Here is a 6,570-nt window from a genome sequence, read left to right as displayed (position 1 = left end):
AGGTGAAATGGAGCCCCGTACAATGAGATATGCCAAATCAACTATGGCGGTTTGTATTATGGAAGCTTCTTCAGATGGCACAAAAATGCACCGCAGAGCACAGCAACCTTTTTCTCCCAAGCAATCATCAGGAGGAATGTCATGATCTCATCCCAAAGTAGAGTGTTTTTGCATAAAAAAATTGAAAAAATAAAAGGCAATTTGATTAGGAAGCATACATTTTAATAAAAATTGCAGTATCCCTTGAATATTAACAATCCCACCTCAATACAAGGCATTCAAGGCTCCTGTTAAAAGAAACTTCGAAAATTTCCAAATCAATCAAGTTCCATTGAGATTTTATCGTCTAACAATTTCATCAACATCAACAGACTTCACATTATTCATTAAAACAAGTAATATCCTGTTTGTTTCAACTTGTTTGAATTACATGTTTCATTTTCAGTCGTAGAAAAGTTATATTATTACTTAAAACTGAGTCCAGTAGAAGTCTTTTATCTCTATGGAGATGCTCTTCCAACAGCATCACTATACATTCAGCTTTTCATTGAAGATTGGACGTGATCTTCTCAGAACAAATGTCAGAAGGATGCAACCTGTTAACAAATAAAGACAAACAGATAATGGCATTGGCTAGTGATAGTTAAACAACATAGCAACTTGCCACATAAAAAAATATATATATGTAAAAATATAAATAGACAATAATACTTCACTTGTTATTCAGTAGCTTTATACAAATATATTAACAATTCAATCTATCCATGCTGACAAATGGAGGATGCAATTCCAAACCATCCAGCAAGAAAATTGAGTACCCTCTCAATCTATATGTGAGTAGGGTATTGAACGCGCATATAAGGTTATTTACATATACAAAACAAAACAAGGAATTTATTGGATCTACTGAAAATTTGGCAAATCTCCCCTAAAAAAGACCTTATGAAATTTTTACATACACAACCTGCGTTAATAATATTTTCCACTTCATGTCCTAATATTTGAAATTATATCGTAGCACCTATTGGTTAATATGACATAAATATAGTCATAACAAGAAAGATTAATCATGACAGTAAGTATGGTTAGTATTAATTTACAAGTGGGATAATTATGTGAGATCTACTCTTCAATTGTTGTGGTTGAACCACAGTAGAATCCATTACTATTTATATCATAATATTACTTGGTTATTCTTAACTTTTTAGAAGTGTTGTACTTCATGAAATATAGTAATTTTGAGCAGCCATTAATATCTTTCAAATGCATTTCTCCACAATAGTCTATATATGTAACTAATAATTTCAATCATGTAATGAAAAGCAGCATTTGATTTCCATCATTTATGATTGCCAAAGAGGTTAAGAAAGATAGCAGGTATTTTAAACCCAACTAATTGCTGATGCAATGGTTTGGCAATCCCAAATGCATTTTGCTTTTTGTCATTGTAATCCACATTGTGCATATAGGTTTTCGGTGCACAAATGTAGCATTCCACAACCTTATTATTGCACAAATATTAGAACTTGTCAAAGGGATTTAACTAATCTTTTTGTAATTAGTCCGTCAGTGTAATTAATATCCTCTTATCATAATATTTGATTTATACATTGATGCATGAAATGCGTCTGCTATATATAAATCATTTCTATCCCCCCAGTATGATTGATTATTAAATAAAATCTTAATCTTATTTTATTTTGCGCAAGAATTTAACAATCTATACTGGTTAAAAATAATTGAAATATTTTTCTCTAACTACCTAGGGTGATGAATTCTATCTAAACAATTAAATATCTTCATATAGTTCATACCGTATCCAACTGCTGTCACATTTGTTATCGTTATATAGAATTACATATGACCAGTATCAAAATACATTAATTCCTATATAAGATAACTTAATGTCTTAAGTCTAAGAATCACTTACACGACTATCACGTGAGTCTTTTCATAGATACAGGTAAACTTTCATATGGAATGGTCAGTTCAGTAAACTTATCACCACAAGTACTTACATATTGGTTCTAGGTATTTTATATACCTCAGCTTAATAAAAATTGTTACTTCCTTTCACAAAGGAAAGAATGTAACGTGTATTGATCTTAACAGTTATAGTAATGTCTAGTCTCAATATAACATTGACTAGGATAATTTCTGAAACAATGCTATAATACAGTCGGAATCTCATAATTATAATAACATTATTATTTTCATTGCTATGCATATAAGTCTCATGGACTTATTTTTATTAATTAATATTCATTAAAAATAGATTGAACATTAAAAATAAAATAACCTTTATTATTGCAAAATATATACATGTATTAAGTGATTACACTTGCAACTAACACTTTAACTATAGTGCATATATGCTGACAGCAATCACACAGACAGCTATCAATTGGCATCTCCTGGATATAATTGCAAAGATCGATAAAATTAAACAAAATAGAAGCATAATATAATTTAAATTTTTGTTTCCAGAAAGATTTTTTTTTTTGCCATTAAGGAAATTGAATAATATAACTATATTATGATAATTCATATTCCAATCAAGATAAAATATTAATGTCTACCACAAATATTTACCATCAAAAAATATTCTTGGAAACTGATTTTCTTCTGTAGGCAACAAGTATGAGTAACTTAGGTTATATTTGATGTTGATAAGGATGCAAGAAAGGTATCTTTCAGTCTTTTCTACCATTTAGTTGAATTTAATTGCAGCAGTGTGAATTGATCTTATGTCTCTTTTGTGAACAACTAGACTGAAGAGAGTTTTGTTTTCTCTTGTGCAGGTGACCTGTAGTGGATCCTGCACCATCTAGAAAATAATTATTCATAACTTACCCATCAAAACATCAGGCATATATATGCCAATGGCACTCAAAAAAATTAAGAAGCATTTTGAATTGCCAAAGGATAACATTTTCCTGAAATTCTCTTGAATTGAAGTGAAATACCTGCAGTTGACAAATTAAGCCACTATATAGAAAGAAATTTCAGTCTATAAGCAACCCATATATCAATAAAGTAAAATTTTCCTAAAAGGAAACACAAATGAAAACAATAAGAATTGCAGAATTCACAGTAGGCTAAGCCAAATGCCCATGATTAACAATGACATCGTTCATAGTAGAGAATCAGGCAATTAATCAAACACAGAACAGACCTTGAGGTTGAGCCAATGATTGCTCAGCCCGAACAATAAACTAAATGCCTCTTCTACAGCAAGGAAACGAACCATGATACCTTTGCAGTACACAACAAAATAAATTAAACCCATGTAAGACTATATATAAACTTCTCAGATACAAGTATATATGGAGAGGGAGGACCTGAGTAAAGGAGTTGGGAGACAATGTATGATAAAGGGAAGGCGAAGTTTGCAAGTTTTTGAGTGAAGAGGGTAGAGGTTGCAAGAACAAGAAGAGACTCTAATGTCTCTGGAGTCAGCAAGGATTTTTTTTTGTGGTATAGAGCTTATTCTTAATATTTTTGAGTTCTCGCGCTTTGCTTATCCTCAACTCTGTTAGGCCACGTTTCGCATTGAATTTATGGTTAAAAAAAGCTTTTTTTTTTTTATTTTAAGTATATTATTTAAAAATATTTTTAAAAAATTATTTTATTATTTTATGATCAACACATATTAAATTTTATTTTTAATTAATTTAATTATTGTAATTGTTTCTAATATTATAAAATTTTAAATTAAAAATCTAAATTATAAAAATAAAATAAAATAAAAAAAATCTTAACAGTAATTTTAACAATAATACAAAACACTCTTAATTCAACTTTAAAGATCGAATGAATTAATCCTCAATATTTCATTAAATTCGAAAAATTATAATTTTCTTATGAATGTAAATAAGGCTATTTTTCTCACTTAGATTAAAAAAGTTACAAATTGTTATATGTATTCTTTTAGTGATTAAAATTCCACACTGCTAATTTCATATTCATCCATGGATGCAATTTTATACATATATATAATTTAGATCAAAATTAAAAAAAAAATTAAATCATCAACTAAATTAGGACAAAAATTGAATGAAATTTTTGTAAATTTTTAATAATTAAATATATTGCATTGTATAAGATTTTGTAAATATATTTTCTTATTTTGTTAATTAATACCTATTCATTAAATAAATTTATTTTATAAAATTTTAATTTTTATTCCATTTCACAAGATTTTATTGGTAAAACATATTTAGCTAAATTATTTAATAAAAAATTTTATTAGTATTTTCAATTTTAATTGCCAAATGAGTTTTAGTTGTAAGTAGTTTTATTTTATTTTATTTTTACTTTTAATATTTTAATATTTTGTTAATTAATACATACTCATAAGGATTGTTAGTAATATATGCCTCAATTCTCAATTTTAATATTTCATAAGAATTCAAAGCAGAAGAATTTTGAACTTGAAGTTTGAGATAAAAGGAAAGAAAAAAGGAATGAATGCACAATCCTCTGGGTTTAAAAGCATAGACGACTGGTTAACTTCTGAGTCATCAATAATCAATCTATGGTGATGTTGACTCACACAACTAATATCACTGTCAATTGGCTCTACAATAGAAAAGCCACTTCCTTCATGTGATTCTAATTGTTTCCCTTTGCGTACTTTCTTCTTGCCGCCACGAGATAACTTTGGAGAAATCTCCATTAGGTCTAAGAGCAACTTATTTTTGTTTTTTCCTTTGTTTTAATAAGCTATTAACATTAACACAGCTAAGAAAATGAAAGGAAGTTGTTAAATGGGCTATGCTAGAAGGCTCCTTAATATTATCAAAAGGGATTATAGCTAAATTATTGGACTTGTTGTTAAGGAAGAGAAAGTGTCCAGAAAGGCTGCACTTAGAATTTTGGGAAGAATGGCTAAGGACTTCGAAGTTCCAAGTGTTTCAAATCAACGGGGGACAGGTAGTAAATATTATCTCCATTGATTCTCGTAGACAAGATTGGTTCCAGTGGATCTTCATGAATTGAAACTTCACGCGTAGGGCTGTCAATAAGAATATGGCAATCTGTGATCATCTAGCTTAGCAATATTGCATGGCTTAGAGGAGTTGTCGACTGCATGTCCATTATCATCATGGAGTCATCTTGGGCAAGGGAAAGGGAGGCTTCACCTGCAGAATTTTCATTCCCCAAAAGAGTTTGAGCATGCTTAGAAGCGTGTTTAGTGGCATACTCATAACAACGAGAAATGACCGTACAAGGGTGCTGTGGCAGAAAAAAAACTGAAACGAGGTAGGATGTGATTTAATTACCAACTAGGTGTGAGAGCTGCTGAGGTGGAGCAGTCAAGCACAAAGACGCTATTCAAAATAGTGTCCCAATTTCGGATGCTCTTCATATTGATGTCCTGATGCTTTCCTTGCCACGGTCAGTACTTTTATTGCAGAGAAATGCACAGCGTGACTCGGGACGCGATTTATAATGGCATCCAATGCTTCTGACGACGAATATCCTGTCCAATTAGTATGCAGAGCTCGGGACGCTAATAAAAAAAGCGTCCTGTGTGCCGAATCTCATGTCCCATCAGTACGCAGAGCTCGGGACGCTAATAAAAATAGCGTCCTGTGTCCATTTCAAACCCGAATCTCCTGTCCCATCGGCGGTGTGCAGACCAGCAAGACGCTATTTTTATTCACATCCAGATTTCCTTCCCCTTCATTTATCTCACCCACTTACCCTCAACGCCCTCATTTACGCCCTCGGTCTCAAAACAGCAACTCAATGATGCATGCATTTTATATCATCATTTAGGTATAATTTTTGCACATAATTTACCCTTATTCATAGCTATTACTATAGATATTAGCATATATTTAGTCAATTTTGCTTTTTTATACTTCTTAGTTTAATTTTTAAAATTTATTTGTTTTATAGGTTAAATTTGGAGAATTTTGATATCTTTTGATCAGAGCAGCCATTTGGAAGAAATTAGAGTTGAATTGCAAAATTTTGAAGTTGAGTTAAAGAAACCAAAAGTTGCACAACCTATGACACAGCTTGTGTCACAAGTTGTGTCGTTGTTAGATATGAAGTTTTTCTCAGGCAGAAGGTTACACAACTTGTGACACAAAGTGCAACACAACTGATTCAGCTTGTGTCGTTTTAATGAAAATGGCTGACGTGGAACTTTCGTCCCTTTGATGACTATCAAATCCACCAGAAATTAAATTAACTGAAATTACTAAATATTTTCTGTAGTAAGTGGCAAGTCTAGGTCGAACCCTAGAGACTGAATTATTAAATTTCGTGCGCTTGTATAATGGAAAAAGAAACAAAGGTTGGGGGGGGGGGGGTTTGTAGCACAAAATTAAAAGAAATTAGAAATTAAAGAACTAAATATGAAAATCTCAATTTAAACAAACTTCAGTCCAAGGTAATTCGCATTCTAATGCATTGATTCGATCATAGACAAAAGAAATATAATTATATCTTATTGAATACTTAACGTAGATTTACCAAACAGCGAGGTAAACCCCTGACTTCCCTATACTCATCAATTCGTGCACAGTACTCTTGTTGACTCTAACTATTAACTGA

General features: G+C 31.1%; 1 long non-coding RNA gene across 2 annotated transcripts; it reads right to left on the bottom strand.

Annotated features, from left to right (window-relative positions):
- Positions 1-309: 309 nt before the first annotated feature.
- LOC110649776 (uncharacterized) lies at positions 310-3,513 on the bottom strand. Of its 2 annotated transcripts, XR_002493821.2 has the most exons (3): positions 3,342-3,498; positions 3,176-3,255; positions 310-596 (listed from the first exon to the last, which is right to left on the bottom strand). It is a non-coding gene; the product is annotated as an uncharacterized LOC110649776 (long non-coding RNA). The 2 variants fall into 2 exon arrangements; XR_002493820.2 differs by having other exon boundaries at positions 3,176-3,513.
- Positions 3,514-6,570: the final 3,057 nt, after the last annotated feature.

Source organism: Hevea brasiliensis, chromosome 14 (assembly GCF_030052815.1).
Source record: "Hevea brasiliensis isolate MT/VB/25A 57/8 chromosome 14, ASM3005281v1, whole genome shotgun sequence".
Taxonomy (NCBI): Eukaryota; Viridiplantae; Streptophyta; class Magnoliopsida; order Malpighiales; family Euphorbiaceae; genus Hevea; species Hevea brasiliensis.
Note: the sequence above shows the minus strand (reverse complement) of the source record. Positions and strands in the feature narration are given on the sequence as shown.